This window comes from Stylophora pistillata, chromosome 14 (assembly GCF_964205215.1).
Source record: "Stylophora pistillata chromosome 14, jaStyPist1.2, whole genome shotgun sequence".
Classification (NCBI taxonomy): Eukaryota; Metazoa; Cnidaria; class Anthozoa; order Scleractinia; family Pocilloporidae; genus Stylophora; species Stylophora pistillata.
This window is the reverse complement of record NC_142532.1, coordinates 10,997,720-11,004,851: the sequence shown is the minus strand read 5'-3', so window position 1 is coordinate 11,004,851 and position 7,132 is coordinate 10,997,720.

Here is a 7,132-nt window from a genome sequence, read left to right as displayed (position 1 = left end):
TTCTCTCCCCTTGTAGCCTGCGTCGCAGACAGTCTAAACCGCCGGTATAGACAGACGTATGGGCGGCCGTCATCACCAAAAATACAAAGATGTCAAATAGATCAGTAAATACAAAGATGGTTTAAGGATCAGCTGCAGGATAGCATAGCTCATAAAGGAATGGTGTACTGCACATAACGACAAAAGCATAGCTTATAATAAAGAAAATTGACATAAGACAGTCCTGGCGTTCCATAGAATGGCAGGGCCAAGTCATAGACAGTCTAGGTTTCCTTCATGAAACAGAACACCCTAAACATAAATAGTTTAGCCAAATGATAAACGGTCTAGTTGCCCATGTCAAGTTGGAACACGAAATTGTGAAATGGACCAGCTAAATTGCGAATAGCCTAGCACTCATTTTCAATACAGTACACAAACGGTGTAGCGTTGCGTCAAATGACTCAGGGTAATATCGAGTATAACCTGAGTATCAGGCCTTTCTATGGGGGTTGGGGGTTAGGGGGGAGGGGAGGGGGGAAGGGAGAAAGGGAAAGGCTCTCCTCCTTTCCCTCTCTCCTGATTTTTCCCCCGAGAGCCTGATACTCAGGTTATATCGAGTAGCACAGCGTACACACAAACGGTGTAGCGTTGCGTTAAATGGCTCAACGTAATGTAAAATGGTACAGCGTACACACAAACAGTGTGCCGTTGCGTGAAATGGCTCAGCGTAATGTCGAATGGTACAGCGTACGCACAAATGATGCAGCATTTCGTCGGATAGCTTTGCAGAACATCAGACACTCTAGCTGAACATGAAATTACTGAGCATTACATCAAATATTCCGATGTTGTGGCCAGTCGTCGAGCTTGCTTGTGGCATGACGTGAAGGCTCTCGCCGAAACCACCAAAAATACAAACCGCAAAGGGAACAGCGATCTGCTGGGGGGGGCATGACGTCATCGAATGTGAAAGTGTAGTCGTTATGTTGGAGAGTCTTCACTTAGCCTTACCGTAAAGCAGAGGCAATTTGGTAAGTTTCTCCTATTTTTTTCCCCTGCCGATTTTGCGTTTATTCGTTGTCATTCCAAAAAGTATGTCGGAAAATTCTAATATTTGAAAAATTTGTCCCGTGGCGTCCATTTACACAACACGACTTGCATATCAGTTTTTAGCGGTAGTTTGGAAAGGAAGGAATGCGGAATACTCGGAATACCCGGAATACCCGGAATTCCCGGAATGACCGAAAAATAATAAAAAATAATAAAAAAAATAAATAATTAATTAATTAAAAATTAAAACTAATCAGTTTGAATAAATAATTAATTAAAAGGAAAATAATTAATTAAAAGAGTAAAAATAAAGTGAAAATAAAAATTAAAAAGGAAAATCAGTTCTCTATGAATAAAAAAAAAGTAAAATTTTCTCTCGATAAATGCAGGGGAACACTTGACATAACAAAAAATAACTACCCATGGCACTCTTCACGGGGATGCATATAGTAGAACTGCATGTAGCTTACAGCCTACAATATACAAACTGATGCCGAAGGTTGCTTCAAGGTAAATAAACCAGAAGTGTGACTTATTACCGACAGACCTCAAGCACTGTGGGTTCTAAGTGGAAAAGTGGATGTAAATACGATAAGTCGAGCAAACCCAAAGTGAAACCGCATTATTCCCTCTTTTAAGGAGGTTCTATTCTAAGCAATTTGTGCGAGATAAAACGACTCGATGATCTAGGTATAAAGGGGGTAAGTTTCTAAAGCAACTGTGATGCTGCGTTGGTGGGGGTAACAAGGTAATTTGGTAATATTAGCTAAGTTGAAATTGTAAATTGGCCACCGTAAAGAGTTAAAAGGCTGACGTTTCGAGCGTTAGCCCTTCGTCAGAGCGACGAAGGGCTAACGCTCGAAACGTCAGCTTTTTAACTCTTTACGGTGGCCAATTTACAATTTCAACTTAGTTGGTATTATCAAATTATCTAGGTATAATAGACAGTCTAATAACCGTTCATTGCTTAATATGTTCTAGCCTGCAGCCTTGCAACTCAATCAATCTCGCTTCTCGCCTCCAGCGCATCAGCAGCTCGCTCCATTTTTCAGTTCCCTCCCATCTCTCCTGTTTGATAATTTCTTATATTGTAGCTTTCCTTATTTTCTATGTGTTGTAACTTTGTTGCCCTCGGAAGAAGCTTACGATTGTATTTTTTTATTAGGGTGGGCGGGTCTCCTTTAATCATTACCTGTCAATAACTAAACTGCCAACCTATCACGCCATCACTGCTTGTTGTTTTATCGTCTCGAACGTGTCTACTATTGTTTACAAAGAAACTTTGGACCATGTCGTGTCCATCAACTTCATCAAGAGTAGAAATCGCCAAGCGCCAGTAATTTTTAAGAGCAACGCATCTTTCAGGTATCTCTAAGACTGCTAAAATTGTATTTTTTTCTTTCAATAAAAATGAAGTATTTTCAAGATTTAATCCAGTTCGCGCAAAAACAAGGTGATGAAATTTTAATGTTCGAAGCATTTAACAAAAACAAATCATTAAAAATTTTCAAGAAATCGGACTGCTGGGCTCATATAAAATAATTTTCATAGTTTACAGATCTGTGTGACCTGGAAACTAATGCGGCATCTTCAAAAATGTTACGAAACAATAAATCATCGTCTCTTGCCTGGAACTATACGTAAAATATTGCTTATATTCAAAGGTATATATTCAAGGTATATATAATAAACGGGAAAAGGTGTCGAGTAACTGACGATCTCTCAAGTTTAACTGTAGACGGCTGGTCTTAATGGTAGCTGCTTTGATAGCCCCCAATGTGTGGTTAATAAATATGTAAAGTAGAGCATTAATTTGTGATAGTCCGGAGCTTTTTACAATTGAACTATTACACTGATTGGAAATATTGCATTTGTTTAATCTTCTGCAATGGTTCCGGCTGGAAAAGCGTGGCGGCCTAATTTAACAAGTTAAATTGCTCTCGTCTAAGGAACGCCTTCGATCTCCGCCAAATTCTCCCCTTTCCAACTCGTGGGCAAAGTAAATTAGATCTAGTCTTCACCAATCGCGGCGCATTTTACCATGTGCCCAAAAAAGTTGCCTCCTTTGCTCTCTGACCACGATACTGTGGAAGTACAGCCTCTGGCTAGACGGGATGGTCCGAGGAACAAAATCCTGCTGAAATCCAGAGACTTGCGGACAACAAGTCGTCTGGCCATGCGGACTTACCTCGATGAAGTCGACCTTGATCGTCTGGTAAGATGCAAAGAGTCAAGCGAAGAGAAAACACTCGCGCTTGAAACCATAATCAAGACGGGCTTGGATTCTGTTCTCCCCCTTAAATTCAAGACGATCATTGCCAACGAGCCACCATGGACTAGCGAACAATTGAAATCTTTAATTCACGAGCGTCAAATAGCCCTTGCTCGTGGCGATAAAGATTGCTTCCGCCTCCTTCGGAACCGTGTTAATCGCTTGCGGAAGTCTTGTCGCGCTAAATACTATGAGTCCAAAGTCGAACATCTAAGGGACTACGAACCGCGTAGGTTGTGGAAAGAAGTTAAATCACTTGGCAAGATGCAATCAGCTACGCGCACAGATCCCACCTTTGTCCTGAAGCATATTGATACAGGGCCTGACTCTAGTCGTACGGCCCTTGCTAACGTCATTAACAATGTACCTTTCTTGCTCCAATGAACTCTTTTACTCCATTGGATTCTGGAGTCTCGTTTGCTGTGCAATACACCGACACGCCAACGGTTACTGAGTTCAGTGTCTTGAAGAAGCTCATCGCTCTTAATCCTGCCAAAGCTTCGGGGCCTGACGGCGTGCCCGCCTGGCTTTTGAAAGAGAACGCGGACCTTTTGGCTCCTGTGGTTACTGATATTCTTAATAGCTCATACTTGGAGGCTTGTCTCCCCTAGTCCTGTAAGCTCGCCAACTTCGTCCCTATTCCTAAGCAGACCCCTGTTTATGACGTTAACAAACATCTGAGACCAATTCCACTTACACGTGTCCTTTCCAAGTTGGCTGAGGACTTTGTGGTTGATCGTTATGTTAAACCAGCTGTACTCGCTAAGGTCGACCCTCGGCAGTTTGGCACTGTTCCCGGTTCAAGCACCACCGAAGCCTTAATTAGTATGACTCGTGCCTGGTACAGTGCCACTGACGGGGCGTCTGTCAGGGTGATTCTCTTCGATTTGAAAAAAGCCTTTGACCTAATCGACCACCAGATTTTGGTCAAGAAGCTGGGTACATATAACATCCCCAATGCTGTCATCTCATGGATTATCGACTTTCTCACCTTGCGCAAACAGCGTGTTAAACTCGGCCACGACTGCTTCTCAGAATGGGGCGCGATACCATCGGGGGTTCCTCAAGGTACAAAACTGGGGCCGTGGCTGTTAATCATCCTGATCAACAAGCTGGATGTTCCTGGCATCGATCTCTGGAAGTATGTTGACGATACCACTATTTCGAAGACGATAAGCAAGAACCAAGACAGTCACATTCAAGCTGCTGTTGACATCCTAGCAAGCCGTGCGACCGAGGATAAGTTTCAATTAAACGAGACGAAATGCAAAGAGCTGCTCATTAACTTTAACACTAACAACCCTACTTCTTTCGATCCAGTTGTTGTTAATGGCAAGCCCATTGACCTAGCTACTAGTGCCAAAATACTAGGCCTTAACATCTCTAATGATTTGAAATGGAGTTGTCACATTAACTCCATTGTTAAGAAAGCTAAAAAGCGCTTGTATTGCTTATCTCTGCTTAAACGCTCTGGTCTCGGTACCCGTGAGTTATTCCAGTTTTTCTGCACTTGTATTCGTCCGATTATAGAGTATGCATGTCCTGTCTTCCATGACGGCCTTCCTGTGTACCTCTCCAACGAACTTGAAGAATACAAAAGCGGGCTACGCGCATTATGTTTCCTCTTTACTCATATAATGAGGCCTTGGCTGAATCAGGACTGACTAAACTTTCAGATCGCCGCCAGAAACTAGTTGATAAACTATTTAAGAATTTTTTACAGAATGAACAGAACAAGCTCCATGAACTTCTTCCTACTCGCAACTCATGTACCTTTAACCTAAGAAATATGCGGAAGTTTAAGCCAGTTTTTAAGACGAACAGGTTTCGTAATAGTTTTATTACCTTCAATGCCCTTAAGGCTTGAACAGTTTTATACAACCGTTTTTTTTAGAACATATAGTTAGTGTTCTTATTGCTGTTTTAATACATTTAGTCTAACGTAATTATCAATGTTTGAAACTTGTAAATAATCGTATAATTCAACTTTTGGTTGCAAATCGATCATTAATAAACTATCTATCTATCTATCTATCCCATGGTCATGGCGTCCTAGACATCTTACAGGTGTGTAAATGTCTGGAGGCGAATTTAAAACGGGGATTAACCATGTGATGGACTAGCATCCCATCCAAGAAGAAGGGAAAGTAGAAATATTTCGTCGCTTAGGCTGTATGGGCTACTGGCCTGACGCAAACTTTTTTTTAATTCTAATACGTGCATCTCCTTGAACAGTGCCGGTAAGTGGTTTTTTTTTTTTGGGTAAAGGTAAAGTCTGTTTACGAGCCTAATGGCCCATCAGACCGGTGCTTAACTCCGGTTTCTGTAGCATGAAGCGACTAGGAGTATTTCTACTCCCCCTGGATGAGATGCCAGTCCATCGCAGGGTTACCCCCAGCATTAAATTGCCGGTACTCATTTATACACTTGGCCCCGGTTGTTCAAAAGATGGATAACGCTATACACTGGATAAATCTCTATCCGGTGGATAGCGCAGTACGTTTTGGTAACACTTATCCGCTGGATAGCGATTTATCCGTTGGATAGCGTTATCCGCCCTTTGAACAACCGGAGCCTGGACGAAGAGAGGCACTGTGAGAGTAAAGTGTCTTGCCTAAGAACACAACACAATTTCCCGGCCGGTAGCTATCCCTAGCCACCCGAGTCGAGCGCACTAACCACGAGGCCACCGCGCCTCCACACGAAGGCGCGGTGGCGCGGTTACTCTACTGTATGAGAAGTCTCCTTCTTAGACAGAGCTGAGTAACGTATACGCATGCGCTGGATTTTGTCGCGGAAACACGGATTTTGAGTCGTTCGCATGGTTGATTTCCTATTCTGTTGCTTCGGGGCGTCGTTTTCCTTGCCGCTTTTCTTTTGCACAACAACCTCCAAAAATTTGGTACACCCCCTAAAAATTTTCAAAAGTTAATTTTCTCCTTTAAACATTTGGAAATAGGAAAGTGCCATCGAAGAAAACAGAGTTCGTATGATGCACGATCCTCGCAGTAGAGAGCGCTAAAACAGAGTTCCTCGGTTTTAAAGGTCAGCCCTTATTTTTTTCTGCTAATTTCGCTAAATCTTAGACCTAGGACACTTGAGCCCGCGTTGTTGACCGCATACCCGCTGACGTAGCATTTCGGTATGTACTTCGTGGCTGAATGCCATATAGACGACATATAGTGCTAGTTCCATATAGATGACATATAGTGCTAGCCATCCTATGCCATCCCTAGCCATCCTTTACCATCCATAACCATCCTTTGACATCCCTAGCTATCCTTTACCATCCCTAGCCATCTTTGACATCCCCAGCCACCCTTTACCATCCCTAGCCATCCTTTACCGTCCTTAGCCATCCCTAGCTATCCCTAGCCATCCATAGCCATCCTTTATCATCCTTAGCCCTCCCTAGCCATCCTTTACCATCCTTAGCTATCCCTAGCCATCCTTTTACCATCCATAGCCAACCTTTGACATCCCTAGCCATCCTTTACCATCCCTAGCCCTCCCCAGCCATCCTTTACCATTTATAGCCATCCTTTACCATCCCTAGCTCTCCCTAGCCATCGTTTACCATCCTTAGCCATCCATAGCTATCCCTAGCCATCCATAGCCATCTTTTACCATCCTTAGCCCTCCCTTGCCATCCTTTACCATCGAAATAGTGCTTTTTATCAGCTTTTTCCTTGTAGCGAATAAGCTCCCAAGGTAGAAGATAAAACACCTTTCCTTTTGTTCGCGATAGGATGTTAACCAAACGGGAACAGCTAATTTAAAAGCTATGAATCTACTACATTATTTGTAGCAGGCTACCTATATGACTGC